The sequence below is a fragment of the Callithrix jacchus genome, chromosome 14 (assembly GCF_049354715.1).
Source record: "Callithrix jacchus isolate 240 chromosome 14, calJac240_pri, whole genome shotgun sequence".
Taxonomy (NCBI): domain Eukaryota; kingdom Metazoa; phylum Chordata; class Mammalia; order Primates; family Cebidae; genus Callithrix; species Callithrix jacchus.
The window spans coordinates 66,544,784-66,567,163 of NC_133515.1; the positions used below are offsets into that span (position 1 = coordinate 66,544,784).

At 36.8% G+C, this 22,380-nt stretch overlaps 1 long non-coding RNA gene and 1 pseudogene across 1 annotated transcript in view; both read right to left on the reverse strand.

Moving 5' to 3' along the window:
- Positions 1-7,177: 7,177 nt before the first annotated feature.
- LOC144579306 (uncharacterized) overlaps positions 7,178-22,380 on the reverse strand; it is a 32,913-nt gene continuing 17,710 nt past the window's right edge. The window contains exons 2-3 of the long non-coding RNA XR_013526626.1: positions 9,653-9,727; positions 7,178-7,348 (exon numbers count right to left, since the gene is read on the reverse strand). This is a non-coding gene — a long non-coding RNA (uncharacterized LOC144579306). The remainder of the gene's footprint in view (positions 7,349-9,652; positions 9,728-22,380) is intronic.
- LOC100385393 (NADH dehydrogenase [ubiquinone] 1 beta subcomplex subunit 6 pseudogene) lies at positions 16,833-17,430 on the reverse strand (annotated as a pseudogene).

The window sequence follows — 22,380 nt, forward strand, 5'->3', positions numbered from 1 at the left end:
TTAATGAGCATTTACTATATACCAGCCCTGAGCTAAACATTGAATTAGCATTATCATAATTAATTCTCACAAAAATTTTTACTAACTCTACTATGTTGTTACCATTTTCTAAGTTTTACCAGTGTTGAAACTGTAGCTCAGAGAGATTGTCACTTGTTCAAGGTCATATAACTAGTAATGGGCTAAAATGTGATTAGAACAAAGATCTAATCCAGAATCAGGACTTCTGACCATTCTGCTCTACTCATTTATAATTGTTTAATACTAATAGTCATTTTCATTGTAGGAAAATATACATAACAAAATTTATCATTTTAACCTCTTTTTTTTTTTGAGATAGGATCTCTCTCTGTCACCTCAGCTGGAGTTCAGTGGCACGATCACAGCTCACTGCAGGTTCAAACTCCTGAACTCAAGCAATCCTCCCACCTGAGTACCTGGTACTATGGGCACATGCTACCACACATGGCTAAGTTTTTGATTATTTGTAGAGCTGGAGTCTCCCTATGTTGCCCAGGCTAGTCTCAAACTCCTGGGCTCAAGCAATCCTCCCACCTCAGCTTCCCAAAGTGCCAGGAATACAGGTATGAGACAGCATGCCTGGCCTCATTTTACCAATTTTTAAGTGTGCAGTTCAGTGGCATTAAGCATATTTACATTGTTGTGCAACCATCACTGCTATCCATCTCCAGAAATTTGTCATCTTTCCAAAGTGAAGTTCTGTACCCATTAAATAACTCTGCATTGCTCTCACCACTAAACCCCTGAAAATCATTGTTCTACTTTCTGTCTCTATGAATTTGACCACTCTAGGTACCTCATATAAGTAGAATTATACAGTATTTGTCCTTTTGTGTCTGACTTACTTCACTTAGCTTATGGTCCTCAAAGTTCATCCATGTGGTAACATGTAGAATTTAATCTCATCTTAAGGCTGAATAACATTCCATTTTAAGTATATACCACATTTTGTTCATTCATTTATTCATTCATGAATCAGTGGACATTTGGGTTGTTTCTACCTTCTGGCTGTTGTGACTAATACTACCGTGGACATGGGTATACACATATCTGCTTGAGTCCTTGTTTTTGTTTTTTGGGACATATACCCAGAAGTGGAATTGCTAGGTCATATGGTAATTCCATGTTTAATTTTTTCCAAAACTACTGTACTGTTTTCCAAGGCAGCTGCACCATTTTATAGTCCCACCTGTGTGTTTACGTAGTAAACCCCAATAACTCATCACAAGCACCAAGTTTCCAGCTCTGACACACAAGGCTTAAGTTCTAACACTTAGCCCAGACACAAACAAACAGGCAAAAAAACCACAGCTGCAATAAAAAGACCCATCACCCCAAGATTGGAAATACTGTTCTTTATTTCTCTTTTCTTCTCCTGGTGCTACTGAGGAGGAAAATAGTAGGTCATCAAAGCAAGCAGGCAGAGAGGCTCTTCTTTCCTGGCAACTGTGAAGAAAAGGCCCCCTCCACTGAAAAGGGAGCTATAACTGCTGACAAAATAGTTGCTTTTGAATTGTTGTACTTGGATTTTTGTGTAGGCAATGTGTGCAACAACCTCAAAAAACCTGCAGTGGGAAGTTTTCTGTCCATCCTTATCTTCCACACACATTTTCTCTGCCCATAGCAACCATCAGCATTATTTCCTTGTGGAACTTTCCAAGGGCATTCTATACATATGCAGGAATGCATTTATGCATATGTATTTCTATACACACATACATGTATACTTATATAAACATTCATAAATGCACACATAAATTATATATAGAAATTTATAAATGCATCTATAATTTTTAAAAGTTTGAAGATTGCTACCCACCCACTGATTTTTTTGTTTAATAGTGTATCTTGGACATAGTATTAGTATTGGCATAATATTCCTCTTCATGGGCATATTAATGTATTTAGTCAGCCTTTTAAGACAGACCATTTTGTTGTAATGACATTTTGTTATAATTTAATGACAGTCTTTTGCTATAATAAACAATGTTATGACAGACCTTGTACATGTGTCTTTTCACATGTGAGTGTATTTGTGCAATCCTTTTTTTTTTTTTTTGAGACAGAGTTTCACTCTTGTTGCACAGGTTGGAGTACAGTGGCACAATCTCAGCTCACTGCAACCTCTGCCTCCCAGGTTTAAGCAATTCAGCCTCCCTAGTAGCTGGTATTACAGGCATTCGCCACCATGCCTACCTAATTTTTTGTATTTTTAGTAGAGATGGGATTTCACCATGTTGGCCAGGATGGTCTTGAACTCCTGACCTCAGGTGATCCACTCACCTCAGCTTCCCAAAGTGCTGGGATTACAGATGAGAGCCACTGTGCCCAGTTGTGGGATACTTTTCTAAAATGCAGTAATATATGACAGTGTCTATTTTCTACACATTAGCCAGCACAGTGTATCCCCAACTTCTTTGTCAGTCTGATAATGAAATATGGTATCAGATTGCAGTTTTAATTTGCATTTCTTAGTGTGAGTTCCCAAGCGTAAAAAGGCTCTGTGGGATGTTTGTGAGGGGCAGCTTAGAATTTGTGCTGCTTCTGCCCCTGGATGTACTCCTGGTCATATACCATGTCTTCCTCTGGTCTTGGCCTTGGCCTTGGCCTTGCCTTGTTAAGGGCCACAACACACACCACAAGTCTAGAAAGGGAGGGAGAGGAGAATGAGGAGAGGATTCTGCCTTCTGAAAGGGAGAAAAATGAAAAAAGGCAATGGAAACAATGGGGCAGGGCAGAAACCCTAGGATGACAAGCCTCCATGTGGCTGCTGGAGAGGGCCGAGCCAGCTCAAGTCTAGGGGCACAGAGAAAAATGCCTAATGCCATGGGGAAACAGCATAGGCCTGAAGATGCTATTTTCTAATGAAACCTCTCTGCCCAGCTGTGGATGGCCACACAAGTCCTTTGCAGAGTGACAGTTCTAATCCAGGTTTTCTTGGGCTATACTATAAAGTCAGGGGAGATGGAGCAGGGGAATGTGTGGGCCAGCTGGTGAGGGAAGAAAGGGTAGCTGAAGTCCTTCAAAGAAATAGTTTAGAGCAGTAATTCTCTAGTTTAAAAAATGTTACAGAGCAATAACAACAACAAAAAAATTGGGAGGAAAAAAATGATAGCCGATTTTTAGTTTTGCTAAGTCATTAATAAAGCAATTAGCATCTATAATTGACATCATTTATTAAGAGATTGGACAAATTTTACTTTCTGAAAGATAGAAAGGAAATAATTCTCAAATAAAATGATATAGAAATCACTGTATAGAAAAACTCATTCTGTTCCCTCCTTTTGTTTCCAATGTGTGAAAATTTTATTAGACTGGCCTGGATTTAAGGGCTGCTGCCTGGGGAACATTATTTAATAAAGTTTTATGTCAGCATCAAGAATGATTTTAATATAATATCAATAACAGCTAAAGTTTATTGAGCACTCACCATGATCCAGATGCTATTTGAAGTAAGACAACTGAGACGCAGAGTTTCAGTCACTTGCCCAAGCACCCAGCTATTAAATGGAGGGAAGAACCAGGCTTGCATCAGGCAGCCTGATTCCAAAGCTTTGACTTTGGAGTCACTACATTATACAAGTAGGCAGGGAAAGAGTCCTGTAAGCAATATTAGTTTACAACAATAAAAATCATCTCTAGTAGGCTGGGCGCAGTGGCTGGAGCCTATAATCCCAGCACTTTAAGGCGTGTGGATCACCTGAGGTCAGGAGTTCAAGACCAGCCTGGTCAATATGGTGAGACCCTGTCTCTATTAAAAATACAAAAAAAAAAAAAAAAAATCCAGGGCCAGGCGCGGTTGCTTACGCCTATAATCCTAGCACTTTGGGATACCGAGGCAGGTGGATCATGAGGTCAGGAGATCAAGACCATCCTGGCCAACATGGTGAAACCCCATCTCTACTAAAAATACAAAAAAAAAAAAAACTAGCTGGGCATGGTGGCACATGCCTGTAATCCCAGCTACTTGGGAGGCTGAGGCAGGAGAATTGCTTGAACCCAGGAGGCAGATATTACAGTGAGCTGAGATCGTGCCACTGTACTACAGCCTGGGCAACAGTGCAAGACTCCGTCTCAAAAAAAAAAAAAGAAACCACAAACAAAACAAATCCAGATGTGGTGGCAGGTGCCCATAATCTGAGCTACTCGAGACGCTGAGGCAGGAGAAGCCCTTGAACCCAGGAGACAGGGGTTGCAGTGAGCCAAGATTGTGCCATTGTAATCCAGCCTGGGCAGCAAGAGTTAACTTCTGTCTCAAAAAAACAAACAAAACAAAAAAACTCTAGTAATTTCTTAAGTTGTTTTTGGTAAAATATTACATATACTCAGAAAGGTGCAAAAAATATAAATGATAATATGAATAATAAAGTGAATGTAATTAGTCTGCCCAGGCTGCCATACAAAATACCACGGAGTAGGTAGCTTAAATAACAGATTTTTATTTCTTGAAGTTCTAGAGGCCGAGAAGCCCAAGATCAAGGTGCTGGCCAACTTGGCTTCTGGTGAGGGATCTCTTCTTGGCTTGCAGACAGCCACCCTCTTGCTGTGTCCCCACATGTTAGAGAGAGAGAGAGAGATCTTTTTCTTCTTATAAGGCCAGTTCTATTTAATTAGAGTTCCATCCTTATGACCTCATTTGACCTTAATTACCTTCGACCCTCTCCAAATACAATCACACTAGAAGTTAGCATCTCAACATGTGGATTTAGAGGAGGATATGATTCAGTCTATAGCAACAAATATTTATGTAACCCAAGTTAAATAATAGGGCACTGCCAGGCATAGAGTAACTATCCTAATGCCAGTCCCACCAGTTTGTTCTTTCTCAATCACATCCATCTCCCCACATAGAGGTTCCTACACTCCTAACTTTTATAATAAGTACTTTCTTTCTTAAAAAAACAAAAAAAAAAAACCCCACCAAACCTTTTTATACAACGTTCTTCAGCCTTAAAATGGAAGCATATTTGGACACATGCTACAACTTGGAGGAACTTTGTGGACATTATGCGAAATGAAATAAACCAGTCACAAAAGGACAAATACTGTATAATTCCACTTACATGAGGTTTCTGGAGTAGTCACATTCATTGAGACAGAAAGTAGAATAGAGATTGTATGGGTCTGAGAGGAGGGGGCATGGGGAATTGTTTAATGGGTATAGAATTCCAGTTTTGCAAGATTAAAAAAATTGTGAAGATTGGTTGCCCAACATATCGTAGGAGTTTTTCTACAACTCTCATAGGTTCTTAGCTGGAATGCACCCCTGCTAGAAAAGACAGATTAAGAAGAGAAAAACAAACAGACTTTGTTAACATGTGCATTTTATATATACATGGGGCACACAAAGGGAATGAGTAGTTCTCAAAGAGTTAGTTTTGAATTCCAGCTTATATAGCATCTTCAACAAAAAAACAGTAAGATTTTATTTTATTTTTTATTTTATAATTTTTCTGAGACAGAGTTTTGTTCTTGTTGCCCAGGCTGGAGTGCAATGACATGATCTCGGCTCACTGCAACCTCCACCTGTCAGGGTTCAAGCGATTCTCCTGCCTCAGCCTCCCAAGTAGCTGGGATTACAGGCGTGCACCACCATGCCTAGCTAAGTTTGTATTTTTAGGAAGAGACGGGGTCTCAGCATGTTAGTCAGGCTGGTCTCAAACTCCTGACCTCAAGTGATCCACTCACCTTGGCTCCCAAAGTGCTGGGATTGGAGCCACCATACTCAGACAAAGAACAGTAGGTTTTTAGATAAGTGACAAAACAAAGGAAAAGAACTTTGAGTTTCTACAGGCAGCAACTTGGAAAGAAGGCAAATAAATAGCAGATAAAGGCAAGCTAGGAAAGCTTGGTAATGTCAATTCTTCTGGTATCATCTCCAGGCTTATGAGGGTATAAAGTTGCCTTCGCTGTTAACCTTTGCTCTCCTTGGTAGAGAAGGAGCCAGAATACCCTTTGTCTTTCTAAATCTAAGTCCTGCTTTGGGGATATGTAGAGAAAGGGCAGAGAGCTTTCCTGCATGGGCTTTTTCTTGATTGTCTTTAGCTCAACAATTCTTCATATGTTGAGATAGTGTATTTTGGTCTCCCACAATGGAATTATACTTAACGCTCTTGAATTGTACACTTAAAAATTGTTAAGATGGTAAATGTTGTATTATGTGTATTTTACCACAAGTAAAAATAAAAAATTTTAAAACAACCAACATTTTATAGCTCTCATTAATTTTAATGCAAGTTAGGACTCTAGGTTTGAATAATTATTATAAAGTTGCAGCTAATTATTATTGAGCATTCACTTAGCTACAGTATCTCACTCAGTTCTTAAAACTTCCTGAGATAGGTATTATCAATCCCATTTTATAAATGAAAGCATCACGAATGTGCCAGGGCCACCAAATGATCTCCTCGTACTTTCAGATGGGTTGCTGCTCCGGGTGACAATAGGAAGCAGAAAAAAGAGGGCTGGATTAGTAATTAGGAGATTGTGAACTTGAGGATGTTTCTTAAATTCAGTCCCTCTTATCCAGCGCTTCTGGATCAGAGATTTTTCTGTGCTCTGAGGAATCTTAGGGGTTTCATAGAGACTCTCCCATTCCCACCCAAAAAGCTGCCTTGATGTGGGGTAGAGAAGTCAGAGGACAGCCTGCCAACCCTCCCCTCCAAACCAAAGCAGTCTGCATATATCTCTTTTGCATTTTTGACTTGTAACCTAGAGAACAGGTTCCACTGCTACAAAGGGTTTTGAAAATCTCCGGATTAGATTATCTCTAAGGTCTCTCTGAGCTCACACTTTCTACTTCAAATGAATCTTCTTTTACCTTGCATCTCTGGAACTTGTGGATGGGCAAAGTCAGCTATATAATTTGCAGGGCCCAGTGCAAAATGAAAATGCAGCACCCCTCATTCATAAAGCAGTAAAAAAGCGCTGTTAAAAAAACTAAAATAGGCTGGGTGTGGTGGCTCATGCCTGTGATCCCAGCACTTTGGGAGGCTGAGGAGGGTGGACTACTTGAGGTCAGGAGTTTGAGACCAGTCTGGCCAACATGGTGAAACTCCGTCTCTACTAAAAAAAAAAAAAATTACAAAAATTAGCCATGTGGTACGTGCCTGTAATGCCAACTCCTTGGGAGACTGAGGCAGGAGAATCCCTTGAACCTGGGAGGTGGAGGTTGTAGCGAGCTGAGATCATGCCACTGCACTCCAGCCTGAAGACAGAGTGAGACTCTGTTTCAAAAAAAAAAAAGACAACAACAACAAAAACCAAACTTTCTTCTGTGGCCTTTCTTTCCTCTTGTCATGGTATTTTATTTGCTGTTTAATGTCATCTAAGTAAAGAGAAAGTAGAATTTTAAATTATGAACAGAAAATTTACCATTCTTCTTTATATTGTACAATAACACTTACAAACGCAAATAAATATAAGAGCATTTAACTTATATGCAGAATCACTTAAGTTACACAATTCGTATTTCAGTTTGTACATGCATATGTATTTTATTCTTTTTTTTTTTTTGAGACGGAGTTTCGCTCTTGTTACCCAGGCTGGAGTGCAATGGCGCGATCTCGGCTCACCGCAACCTCCACCTCCTGGGTTCAGGCAGTTCTCCTGCCTCAGCCTCCTGAGTAGCCGGGATTACAGGCACGCACCACCATGCCCAGCTAATTTTTTGTATTTTAGTAGAGACGGGGTTTCACCATGTTAACCAGGTTGGTCTCGATCTCTCGACCTCGTGATCCACCCGCCTCGGCCTCCCAAAGTGCTGGGATTACAGGCTTGAGCCACCGCGCCCGGCCTGTATTTTATTCTTAACCAGAACAGTGGAGGCCTCACAAAACTAAGTCAAGTGTCTTTATTTCATATCTTGATATAAACACATTCTACTAACACTCTCTTCTTTCAAGCTACTGTTGATAAATAGGAAAGGACAGAAAGAAGGAGGAACTATTGTTTGCCTTATCTTTCCTTTCCTTTCTATGTCATCATTTTTAGCATGTGCAGTCAGCTAATACAGGAAAGCAACAAGAGTAAGAAGGGATATGATAACGTTCCTCGGTCACTGGTGTTTCTTTGACAACCATTTCCTTCTTCCTAGGTTTAGTGCAAGTGCTGGAACCCCTTGGAGCTTTCAGCACCACTGCTTACTCAGTGGTAGAGTCAGTGGTAGACAAAACTTACCTTGTACTTGCTGTGAGCTCCCACACATTATGAGTCCACTAGAATTCTGTGATCATGAGATATGAATACTATATGCAAATGGAATGCTAAGGAACAGTAGAGGAGATGCATATCATGTGTATCTCCACTGTTCAGGAGCATGCACCATTGGACTTCATTTACAGAATATAAGTTCAAAGATAAGGTGATTGCGAATTTTAAAACAGAAATAGCAAACATTAAACCCCAATTGTAGGGTCCTTCTGAGCACAGATCACACACCCCTCAGGGTCTAGTGGACCCTGAAGCTGGTCCTACGGGTGGAGAATGGAGCATGGACATTTTGATAGGCAATTGCTTTCTTCTTCAGATGTGTCAATGCCTCAAAAAGTAGAAAAGCCTACAAAAATGCAAATAGTTATAATAGGTATAACTCCTGTTCACTAATACTCAGTTGTCTTCTACTTTCAGGCTCAGCCATTCTTGAAGAATGTGCATGTGACTTTGGTTAATAAAATGTGAGTAAAGTTACATATGTCTATTCTGCACAAAAACACTTAAGAGCTGGTGCATAATTATTTATTTCCTTTTCCTTCACCACAGTGACTAACAATGTCCACATGGTGAGGTCTCCATCAGACTAGGTTCCTGAGTGAGAATAATGTGAAACACAACTCCCCACCTTCCCACCTACCCAGAGTGGATATGTAGTAAAATCAGAAAATAAATCTCCTTTGTAAAGATTAGAGAGTTATTTGCTATTGCCTAAATTACAATGTTATTACTGCTTTTGTTCTCAGGAATGTAGCATTTATAACAATACCACAGCTTTAAGTTGACTTTAGAATAACCACAAAACATATATTTTAAAAAACAAAATCTGTAAATTTTTTTAAGGTGACTCAGTTTTTTCTTGAAATAGTAGAAGCACCTTTGGTAAATTTTGTGGTGTTCTTGGAGGGTTGAATCATGATTAATTTTCATATATATGCTGTTTGAAGAATGAAACACAAGGATAGCTGGGTGCAGTGGCTTATGCTTATAATCCCAGCACTTTGGGAGGCTGAGGCAGGTAGATCACGAGGTCAGGAGTTCAAGACTAGCCTGGCCAAAACGGTGAAACTCCATCTCTAAAAACAAACAAAAACCCACAAGCATAAAGTTTTGAAGGCAGAACTGAATTTTCCTTTGTACATAGAAATCTCCACTGATATCCCAGAGTCACTGTAATAGACTAGAATCTATAATGCATGCTATTGGGCAAGGCTTTTTTATTTTAGCAAACCTGATGAATAGAAAATAGAATAATTCTGCTGATTATTTTCCCTGGACTCATTTCCAGTAGTGAAGTAATCAGAAGTATTTGTCTCAAAGAAGATAGAACAATAAAAGACCTGGACAACCTATTTATGCATACACACATGCATGCATGCATACACATACACACTATATATATATATATAACTCTATATACCTGAAATTCTCCCAGAGATATCACATGTATGGTGATTTCACAATTTATATCAAACTCCTCCACTTTCTCTGGTCTCTGGAAGGAAACAGACTTCATCAATGAAGAGGGCTATTTATAAGAAGGAAAGAACATGAAACACTTGTTTGAAAAGCAATCATGAAGTCTGGCATCAGAGATATTTGATGGATTCTTTTGTACTCAAAATTAATGCTCCAAGAAGAGGAAAAGCCAATGAATACAAAGGTCTGAACATTGAATTAACAATTCTCATGGTTGGTCTTGATATTTGATGTCAGATAACTTTCAATGCACTAAGCCTTCAATTTCTTTCTTAGAGCAAATAAAAAATCTGTTCTCTATAGACTTTAACAGATGGAAATATATATATATTGAATTATGTTAAATGCTTACTCTAAAATCCAGTTATTCAAAGGCTCATAGAATTTCAAGTAAAATCCCTAATTTTTGCAATATCTGGTCATTGGTGTTTACAGACTTAATGTTTTCTGCCTCAGCTATCTTTGGGTGATCTTGAAGTTTCATTTAAGGTAAAATCTTATCCTTTTGTGAGAGCCCAAATTTGAATAAATCATCATAATTTTGGGTATCCAAGTCACAACAGAAATCCTAAAGGTATGCCTAGCCTACTGCCTTGCAGACTCACCTCAATGTGATCTTACTATTCTCCATCAGTTGCATTTGTAATAAATCTCAAGAGATATACAAATTATCTTTTGCTTTGCAAAGGGTCCTACAATGAAAGACAACATCCAGTCCCAATGCTATTGAAGAAAAGGTGAAAAATCTAAGAAAGTAATTGTTCTTAGCCAGGCAATAACTCTGGGATAGAGTCCATTGTCAAATTCTCCCTTGTTTGAGGCTGATGATGTAGTAAGTTTCCCATATATGCTCTGAAGAAACAAAAAGAAAGTATAAAGTGATTTATGAAATCATTTCAGTAATTTTGGAGGCCAGGGCATCACTACTTTTTAAGTGAGAAATAAAACTTCAGCAACATACAAAAAGCCTTTAACTAGTAGTTGAGGAAATGAACTGGAAATAATCTCTTTTCTCAGAAATGAGACTTAGGAGAAGGTCTGTACAAAATACCTATGAAGCAATAGGCAATATACCTTCTACTGCTGCATTAAAGTACCAAAGGTAAAAGTTGGTTTAATAATCTGTAAAATATAGGGCTAAGAAGGAGGTGGCTTCAGTTAACCTTCATCTCAAGGTATACATACACACAATGAAATACTATGCAGTCATAAAAAAGAACAGAGTCCTGTCATCTGCAGCAAGAAACCCATCCAGAAAACATGCCCTAGCACACAAAAAAGTGTTAAACTCACAAGTATTCTGTCTACTTTTTAGTTTGCCAAAGTAATTCAAGGATAATTACTTTGTTTGAAAAATACATTTAGTGTTATCTTTATGCTATGAAATGGGTAAACTTGCAAAGGAGACAAAAGACAGTTGTCAGTCATGGTTTTCTGGTTTTATTTATTTATTTATTTTTAGTTAGTACTTAACAATTGCGCATATATAGGGAGTAAGTGCAATATTTTGATACATGCATACAGTGTGTAGTGATCAAATCAGGGTAATTAGAATATCCATCATTCGGACATTTATTATTTCTTTGTGTTGGGTAGATTTCACATCTTTTCTTCTAGCTATGTTGAAATACATAATAAATTTTTGTTGATTCACACTATTGTGCTGTCAAAAATGAGAACTTCTTATCTAACTTAGAACACATCTAACTATATGTTTGTACCCATTAATCAAACTTTCTTCACTTCCTCTTCTGAGACTCTGGTAATCATCATTCTACTCTACTTTTATGAAATCAACATTTTAGCTCCCACATATGAGTGAGAACATATAATATTTTTCTTTCTACGCCTGGCTTATTTCACTTAACATGACCTCCAGTTCCATCTATCTTGCTGCAGATGACAGGACTCTGTTCTTTTTTTATGACTGCATAGTATTTCATTATGTGTATATATACCACATTTTCTTATCCATTCATCTGCTGATGGACTTGTAGGTTGATTCCATAACTCAGCTATTGGATAGTGCTGCAGTAAACATGGGAGTACAAGTATCCCTTGGATATACTAATTTCCTTTCCTTTGAATAAATACCCAGTAGTGTGATTGCTGGATCATATGGTAGTTCTGTTTTTGCTTTTTTTGAGAAATCATACTGTTTTCTTAAGTGGCAGTACTAATTTACATTACCACAAACAGGATATAAGAGTTCTCTTTTTCTGCATCTTTTTCATTTCTTCTCTGTTTTGATAATAGCCTTTCTGATTGATGTGAGATGATATCACATTGTGGTTTTGATTTGCATGTCCCTGATGATTAGTGATGTTGAACATTTTTTTTTTCATATACCTGTTGGCCCTTTGTATGTCTTATTTTGAGAAATGTCTATTCAAATCCTTAGCTCACTTATTTTGTTGTTGTTTTTAGAGACAGGGTCTCACTTTGGTACCCAGGCTGGAGTACAATGGCGCAATCATAACTCACTGCGGTCTGAATTTCCTGGGCTCAAACAGTCCTCCTGCCTCACCCTCCCAAGTAGCAGGGAAAGCAGACATATAGCACCATGCCTGGCTAATTAAAAAAATTTGTTTTTGTAGAGATAGGGTCTCCCTATATTGTCCAGGCTGGTCTCAAACTCCTGGCCTCAAGCAGTCCTCCTGCCTTGGCTGCCAAAAGTGTTGGGATTACAGGCATGAGCCACTATGCCTGGCCCTTTTTCCACTTTTTAATGGGATTATTTGTTTTTTTGCCGTTGAGTTGTTTGAGCTCTTCTGTATTCTGAATGTTAGTCACTTATTGGACAAATAGTTTATATATGTTTTCTCCCATTCAATAGATTGTTTCTTCACTCTGTTGGTTGTTTCCATTGCTCTGCAGGAGTTTTTTAGTTTAACATGGTCCCATTTGTCTATTTTTGTTTTCGTTGCCTATGCTTTTGAAGTCTTAGCCATTAAAGATTTGCCTGGACCAATGTCCTAAAGTGTTTCTCCTATGTTCATTTCTAGTAGCAGTATAGTTTTGGATCTTATGTGTAAGACTTTAATCCATTTTTGAGTTGATTTTTGTATACAGTGAGAGATAGGGGTCTATTTGATTTTTCTGTATATGAATATCCAGTTTTCCTAGCACCATTTGAAGACGGTATCCTTTCCCATTGTATACTCTTGGCACCTTTGTCAAAAATTAATTGGCTGTAAACATGTGGATTTTATTTCTGGATTCTCTATTTTGTTTTCATACCAATACCATGCTATTTTGATTATTATAGCTTTGTAGTATATTTTGAAGTCAGGTACTATAATACCTCCAGCTTTACTATTTATGCTTAGTATTGTTTTGGCTATTCAGGGTGTTTCATGGCTCCATATGAGTTTTAGGATTGTTTCTCCTATTTCTGTGAAGAATTTCATTGGTATTTTGATAGGGATTGTATTGAATCTGTGAATTGTTTCAGGTAGTATGGTCATTTTAACAATATTAAGTCTTCCAATCCATGAGCAAGGGATGTTTTTCCATTTGTTTGTGTCCTCTTCAATTTCTTTCATCAATATTTTTTATTTTTCACTTTATAACTCTTTTACTACCTTAGTTAAATTTATTCCTAGGTAATTTTATAGCTGTTATAAATGGGATTGCTTTCTTGAATTCTTTTTTGCAGTTAGTTCATTATTGGCATATAGAAAGGCTACTGATTTTGTATGTTAATTTTGTATCTGCAACTTTACTGAATTCACTTATCAGTTCTAAGAGTTTTTTGCTGGAATCTTTGGATTGTTCTCTATATGAGATTATGTCATTTGCAGAGGGCCAGTTTGACTTCCTCTTTTCCAACTTGAATGTTTTTTATTTATTTTTCTTGCTTGATTGCTCTGGCTAGAATTTCCAGTACTAATTTGAATACAAGTGGTAAACGTGGGCATTCTTATCTAGTTTCAGTTCTTAGAGGAAAGGTTTTCAGATTTTCCCCATTCAGTATGATGGTAGCTGTGGGTTTGTCATATATAACCTTTATTATGTTGAAGTATGTTGCTTCTATGCCTGATTTGTTGAGAGTTTTTATACTGAAGGGATGTTGAATTTTATCCAATGCTTTTCTGCATCTATTGAGATGACCATATGGTTTTTATCCTTCATTGTGTCAGTGTGATGTATCATGTTTATTGATTTGCATATGTTGAACCATCCTTGCATCCCTGGAGTAAATCCCACTTAATCATGGTACACTATCTTTTGATGTTTTGTTAGGTTCAGTTTCCTAGCATTTTGTTGGAGATTTTTGCATCTGTGTTCATTAAACATATTGGCCTGTAGTTTTCTTTCTTTTGCTGTGTCCTTCTCTGGTTTTCATATTGGAATAATGCTAGCATCATAGAATGGGTTGGGAACAATTTTCTCCTGTTAATTTTTGGAATAATTTGAGAAGGATCAGTGTTTGTTCTTCTTTATAACTTTTGTAGAATTCAGCAGTAAAGTCATCTAGTCCTGGGTTTTTCTTTGTTGGGAGATTTATTAGTGATTCACCTTTGTTACTCATTATTGGTCTATTCAAGTTTTCTGTTTCTTCTTGGCTCATTCTTGATAGGTTGTATGTGTCCAGAAGTTTATCCATTTCCTCTAGGTCTTCCAATTTGTTAGGGCAGAATTTTTCATATTACTTTTTAAAGATCATTTGTGTTTCTATGGAATGTTATTTCTTTGTACTTTCTTTTTTCTTGGTTAGTCTAGCTAACAGTTTACAATTTTTTTTATCTTTTCCAAAAACTAACTTTCCAAAACTAACTAACTTGCATTGATTCTTTGTATTTTTAGTCTCTATTTTATTTAGTTTTGCTCTTGTCTTTATTATTTATTTCCTTGTACTAATTTTGTGTTTGGTTAGTTTAGACTATTCAAGTTCCTTGAGATAGATGAATTAGGTTGTTTCTTTGAAATCTTTCCACTTTTTTGATATAGGCATTTGTTACCATAAACTTCCCTTTCAGCACTGTTTATGCTGTATCCTGTAAATTTTGGTTTGTTATGTTTCTATTTTTACATTTTCAAGGAATGTTGACATTTCTTTTTTTCTGAGATGGAGTCTCGCTCTGTCACCCAGGCTAGAGGGCAGTGGCGCAATCTCGGCTCAATGCAACCTCTGCCTCCCAGGTTCAAGTGATTCTCCTGCCTCAGCCTCCTGAGTAGCTGTGATTACAGGCACCTGCGACTGTACCTGGCTAATTTTTGTATTTTTAGTAGAGATAGGGTTTCACCATCATGCCCAGGCTGGTCTTGAACTCCTGACCTTGTGATCCACCTGCCTTGGCCTCCCAAAGTGCTGAGATTACAGGTGTGAGCCACCACACCCAGCCAGGAATGTTTAAATTTCCTTCTTAATTCCTTTATTGGTGCAGTCATGTTTCAGAAGCACGTTACTTAATTTGTATGTATTTGTACAGTTTCAAAGTGCTTCTTGTTATGGATTTCTAGTTTTACAAATTGTGGTCTGAGAAGATATTTGATGTAATTTTGATTTTTAAAAATTTGTTGAGACTTCTTTTATAGTCTAACACATGGCCTACACTAAAGAATGTTTCATATGCTGGTGAGGGAAACGTTTATTCTATAGCTATTGGATAAAATGTTTCATAAATGTCTGTTGGATCTATTTGGTCTGCAGTGCAGATTAAATTCAATGTTTCTTTGTTGATTTTCTGTCTAGATGATCTAATGCTGAAAATGGGGTACAGAAGTCCCCAGCTATTATTGTATTTGGGTCCATTTTACCCTTTAGCTCTAGTAATACTGGCTTTATATATCTAGGTGCTCTGGTTTTGGGTCTATATATATGTTTAGAATTGTTGTATCCTCTTGCTGAATTAATCTATCATTATATAATGACCTTCTTTGTCTCTTTTGTGTTTTCAGATTTAAAGTCTATTTTATCTGATATAAGTATAGTTACTCCTGCATGCTTTTGATTTCTGTTTGTATGGAATATTTTTTTCCATCCCTTCACATTCAATCTATGTGCATCTTTACAGATGAAGTGAGTTACTTGTTGGATCCTGTTTTGTTATCAATTCAGTAGTTCTGTATATTTTAATTGGGAATTTTAAATCATTTACAGTCAAAGCTGTTATTAACAGGTGAGAACTTACTTCTGGTATTTTAATTGTTTTTTGATTTTTTGGTATACTTTATGTTTCTTTTTACCTCTTTTATTATTTTCCTTTACAATTTTTTGTGTTTTTTTCCTAGTAATCATGTTTGAGACAAAAAAAAAAAAATTGTAAAGGTAAATAATACAATGTCTGTTGTACCAGTGAGTTTTATACTTTTTTTCCTTTTTTGAGACAGAGTCTCACCCTGTCACCAGGCTGGAGTGCAATGGCGCAATCTCAGCTCACTGAAACCTCTGCCTCCCAGGTTCAAGCGATTCCCCTGCCTCAGCCTCTGGGACTACAGGTGCAGCTAATTTTTTTGTATTTTAGTAGAGATGGGGTTTCACCATGTTGGTCAGGATGGTCTCAATCTCCTGACCTTGTGTTCTGCCCGCCTTGGCCTCCCAAAGTGCTAGGATTACAGGTGTGAGCCATGGTGTGTTTTTAGGATGGCAGTCCTTTTGCTTCCAGATGCATGACTCTAGGCATTTATTGTAGGGCCAGTCTAGTGGTGATGAATTCCCTCCACTTGTGCTTGCCTGAGAAAGACTTTAATCGTCCTTCATATTTGAAGGATAGCTTTGCTGGATATAATATTCTTGGCTAACAGGTTTTTTTTTTATTTTATTTTAGCACTTTGAATATATCACCCTATTCTCTTCTTGCCTGAAAGGTTTCTGCTGAGAAACTCACTATGTCTGATGGGGATTTCCTTATATGTGACATGATGATTTTCTCTCACTGTTTTTAGAACTTTCTCTTTGACTTTTGACAGTTCAACTATAGTGAGCCTTGGAAAAAACCTTTTTAGGTTGAATCTATTGGGAGATCTCTGAGCTTCCTCTCTAAATATCTATATATCTTACAAAAGTTGGGAACTTTTCAGCTACTCTTATGTTCTTTGTGTTTTTTTTTTTTTTTTGACAATTTCTAAGATTAAACTTGATTAAGTCACCAGAAAATTCAGTAAATATGGTAATGTAGGAACAAACTTAGGCTCATAAGCCTTTTAAATTTTTACATAATCTTTAATGATGTTGATCAGGAAATTCTTTCATTGGTGGAATTAATTCTCCAGTCTCCACTACTGTATCACCTGGGAATATTCTGGGCTTCAACTGAATGATGCCATATGGTTTTGTAGCCACATGATATTTCACGTAATAATAAACAATCCAGGCACGTATAAGTACATAAGTAAAAATAAACATACTCTTTTGGTATACCTTATAGACTGTATTCCTCCAAGGGGTCTTATTTGCCAAAACTTATCCCAGAATCTGTCCTTAGGCCACGTCGCCTCTGGGGGCAGCACCAGCTCCCGAGGGCTCAGCTCCTGGTCCTTTATCCATTGCCTTCTCAGCTCTTGCAACTGCTGCTGCCGCAGTTTCTCATCCGGAGTGTACCCCAACAGGTCGCCGCTGGTATCAAGGCAAAAGGACACAGAGTGCCCTTGAACTAGGGTCTCCTTACTTAAGTGCACTCCTGCTCTGCAAAGCAACCTTGAGGGCACCGCTGGCGGCAGCGCACAGTTATTATCTATTCTTTTGTTAAATAGATTTTCTATGCCTTTGCACATCTCTTCTCCCTCTGAAAATTCCAAATATTTGAATAATTGGTCACTTTATATGGTTGCTTTATATGTCATATAGGCTTTTTTTTTAATTTTTAAAATTCTTTTTTTTTCTTTCTTCCTTTCTTTATTTCTTTGTTTTTGTTGTTTGTTTGACTGGGTTATTTCTAAATTCTTTCTAAATTTGAATTTTTGAATTCTGAATAAACTTGATCTAGTTTATTGTTGAAGCTCTTGATTATATTCTTAAATCATTCATTAAATTCTTCACTTCCAGGGTTTCTGTTTGGTTCTTTTTTTTTATAACATCTATCTCATCATTAAATTTCTTCATTATATCGGTCTGTTTCTGTGCCTTCTATTCTTTCCCATTTCTTTCTCCCTGTCCAAAAACCAGATTATCTTATTATTATAATTTTATAGTATGTCTTGACAACAGCTGGTAAATCAAGTCTACCTACTTTGTTAAAAAGTGTCTTGATTATTCTTGGATCTTTGCCCTTCCATACACATTTGTGGATTTCTGTGAAAACTTGTTGGGATCTTGAATTGATTTACTTTACATCTATAGATCAATTCAGAAAGAATTGCCATCTTGACTCTACCAGCCCATAAGCTTGGCTATTTCAGTCATCTTTAATTTTTTCAGTAATGTTTTATAGTTTCCTGGGTGGAGGTCTTCATATCTTATCTCAGATTTATTCCTAAGTGTTATACTTTTGATGCTTTTGTAAATGATATATTTTCTTTAATTTTTGTTTTTATTTGTGCTTTCATTTATTAATTTTTAATTTATGTTTTTGATCCTCTGGATTTTATTTTGGTGTAAAGAATGAGTCATTGATTTAACTTTACATGGTATGCAATATTAAACCATTCATACCAACACTACTTATTGAAGAGTACATCTGCTTTTTCATGTGGAATACCATCTTTATCATGAACTAAATTTCCAAGAATGTTTGATTTTTTTCTCTCTCTATTCAGCTTCATGATTTGGCCCATCTACCAGTGATATTTAGTTATATATTATTTTCCAGGTACTATCTATTTCTTTGCTAATAGATAGGGTTTTTGTTCCATCTCTTACCTTGATCTTTTCCCAGGTTAAATAAATTTTTCACTCTAATTGCTGATGTATAGACATGTAATTGGTTTTTATATATTGATATATTCAGTAACCTTGCTGAATCCTCTTAATTCTAATAATTTATTAGAATTTTGTTTGGATTCTCTACTGTCTGCATATTTCAGTTTTTTAATTCCCTTTTAACTTTTATATTTTTTATTTCCTGTTCTTCTCACTCCACTGACTAAGATCTCCAGGACAATGCTCAGTAAAAGTAGTGATATAGTGATAGTGAGCATCTTCATCTTAAAGAGAATGCTTTTAGTGTCTCAAAATTAAGCAGCATGTTTGTTGGAGGGATTTATTTTGGATACTCTTTGTCACTGTGCAGATAATATTTTTCAAACATGGCTACAAGATTATTTCCAGTCCCACAGGGTCTTTCAGAACATTGCCACTCCTCCATGAAGAGATGAATTCTATATACCCTACCCTTCAACCTGCATGGGCATTTGTACCTGAATTGGCTAACAGTGTACAGTAAATATGAAGCTCTATTACTTCTGAGCCTACTTCACAAAAGTTGATACAACTTCCTAGTTCTCCTTCTTGCGACATGTGTCATTGAACCTCTACACTTCCATGGGAAGTCTAGATACCTTGAAGTCACAATGCTGGAGAGACCATGTAAAGAAACCAAATAGAGACGAGTATGCCCAAAGAACCCCAGTTGTTCCAGGTTCCAGTTGTTCAGGCCTTCCCTTATCAGGCACTGAACAAGTGAAGAAGCCTTGAGATGACCCTATTACTGTGATGGCGACCTTATGAAACCCCAAGCTAGAGCCACCAAATTGAAATGTTCCTAAATTTCTTGACCTATAGAATTTGTGAGAAACAATAAATAATTGTTGTTTTAAGCCAGTAAATTTTGGGGTGATTTGTTACACAACAATAGTTATGATGAAAACAAACAGACCATATGGAGAGATCTCATACAGATAAGGATGCCTGAAGTGCCCCAGCTGTTTCAGCACCCTGATTTCTAAGTTTTTACAGCCCAGGAACCAAACATGTGAGTGAAGAAGCGTTTGCAATGAACCCAACCTCAGCCACTGACTGAGTGCAGCATCATGATAACCCGAGCCAGAACCATTCGGCTGAACTATATCCAAATTCTTGAGCCACAGAGGGTACACAAGATAATAAATAATTACTATTGTGATAAGCCACTACATTTTGGCTTGATTTGTTATACAGCAATAAACAGAAGAGTCAAATTAAGAAAATTACTTTCTATTCTTATTTTGTTGAGAGGCTTTTTAAAAATCCATAAATGGATATTTAATTTTATCAAGTTATTTTCCTGCATCTTTTGAGATAATCACATAATTTTTCTCCTTTAATGTGTTATCATGGTGAATTACACTAATTGATTTTTCACTCTTTAAGCCAATCTTTCTTTGCTGGAATAACTTGCTCATGATGCATTACCTTTTTAAGAAATCATTTCACAGACATTTATTTATGATTAAAACTATGAAATGCATTCACAATAAAACAGCATGCTCACAAAGAATAACAAAAACAAAAAGATCTGCATTTGTTCATTTAACAACCCTTAAGAAAATCCATACAATTCCATACAAAATATTGTACTTTCATTTTCACTTATTTCTTTTAAAGAAAGAAAAATATCTATTACTTTATATTGATTTTGCACAAATAAAATGTTTCTTCCCATTTTAGTGTCTAAAATTATATGCCCAAAAACATATTAAAAGGATCAAATATAAATTGTTGATATGAATTTTATTTTGTTCAAATTCTATAATTAATGTTTAATTTAAAATATGACTAATTTAGTGTAATAACACTATTTAAAAATCACATGTATTTATTCAATTCCATTTACCCTGGAGTCAAATAAAATTCTTCCCAAAATATTCATAGGATCTTAAGTTTCTAATGGCTTTCTTTTCTATTAGTAATGGAAATTTAATCTTATTAAGAAAAATTAGCAGTCTGTTTTTCTTTCTGTGATTTTTGTTTTTCTTTGGTCTTTTTAATGTATTGCTTGATCCAGTTTCCTGAAATTTTGTTTACAATTCTGAATCTAAGCCAATTAGTGAGATTGATCTGTAATTTCTGTTCTCGTACTTGCCTTGTCAGATTTTGGCATACAGTTTATTCAAGCCTCAGAAAATTAGCTCTGAAATGTTCCCTCTTTGGGTAAGTTCTAGAATAATTTGTGTAAAACTGAACAAATATGTTCTTTAAATATTTGGTAGAACTTGCCAGTAGAATTGCCTGGGCCTAGAATTTTCTTTATGAGAATATTTTTAACTACTGCTAGAATAACTCATGATTGTAGAACTATTCATATATTCTAATTATTCTTGAAATAATTTTAACAAATTGTATATGTTTCTATTTTAGAAATTTATCTACTTCATTTAGATTTTCAAATTTATTTAAATAAGGTTAATTCTAAAACTCTCTTAATATCTTGTAAGTATCTGTTGTATCTGAAACGGCATCCCTTTCTTCATTTGTGATGTTGTCCTCTTTTCTTCTTGGACAGTCATGCCAAAGCATTGTCAATTTGGGTATTTTTTTCCTGAGAACGAATTTGTGGCTTTATCAGTTCCATAGGATATTACTGTTACTTTAAGTTCTATTCTATCTTATTTTCTTCCTTTTCTTTTCTTTTCTGGGGGAAGGGAAGAACGAAGTCTTGCTCTTGTTGCCTAGGCCAGAGTGCATTAGCACAATCATGGCTCACTGCAACCTCTGCTTCCTGGGTTCAAGTGATTCTCGTGTCTCAGCCTGCCTAGTAGCTGGGATTACAGGTGCCCGCCACCACGCTTGGCTATTTTTTTTTTTTTAATTTTTAGTGGAGACGGGGTTTCGCCATGTTGACCAGGTTGGTCTTGAACTCCTGAGCTCAAGTGATCCACCCACCTCCGCCTCCCAAAGGGCTGGAATGACTGACAGGCATGAGCCACTCCCTGTCATTTAAGGAGATTTCTTAAATTAGAAGATTCAGTCATTTACTTTTGACCTTTTTGCTTCTTTAATATTCTTTAATATATGCATTCTAAGGCTTTAAGTTTCTTTCTAAAATCTGTCTTTAGCTTCCCTTCACAGATTTTGATCTGGAGCATTTTCTTTTTTTATTTTCCTTTTTATTTTTTATTTATTTATTTTTAAGATGGGGTCTCACCCTGATGGGCATGCTGGTCTTGAATTCCTGACCTCAGGTGATCCACCTACCTCAGCCTCCCAAAGTGCTAGGATCACAGGCATTAAGCCACCGCACCCGGCGATCTGGAGCATTTTCATTATTGTTTAGTTCAAAATGCTGTGTAATCTCAGTTATTTCTACTTCTGTCTAGGATGTAGAAAGCTGTAAGAGTGTTACTTTCACTCTACCCAGAAGTAAAAAACAGATATGGCCACTGCAGTGGCTCACGCCTGTAATCCCAGCACTTTAGGAGGCCAAGATGGGCAGATGGCTTGAGGCCAGGAGTCTGAGACCAGGTTGGGCAGCATAGTGAAACCCCATGTCTACAAAACATACAAAAAATTAGCTTGGCATGGCGGCTGGCACCTGTGCTCCCAACTACTCAGGAGGCCGAGGCAAGCAGATGGCTTAAGCCTGGGAGGTAGAGGCTGCAGTGAGCCATGACTGCACCATTGCACTCCAGCCATGGGACAGAGCAAGACCCTGTCTCAAAAAAAAAAAAAAAGGAAAAAGAAAAAGAAAAGAGAGAGAGAGAAAGCAAGAAAGGAAAATTTTTTTTTTAAATGCTAAATATAAAATTATAACTTTTTTGAACCCATCAGAAAACTGGTCACAGTCTGAATTCCAAGAAGGAATGGGCCGT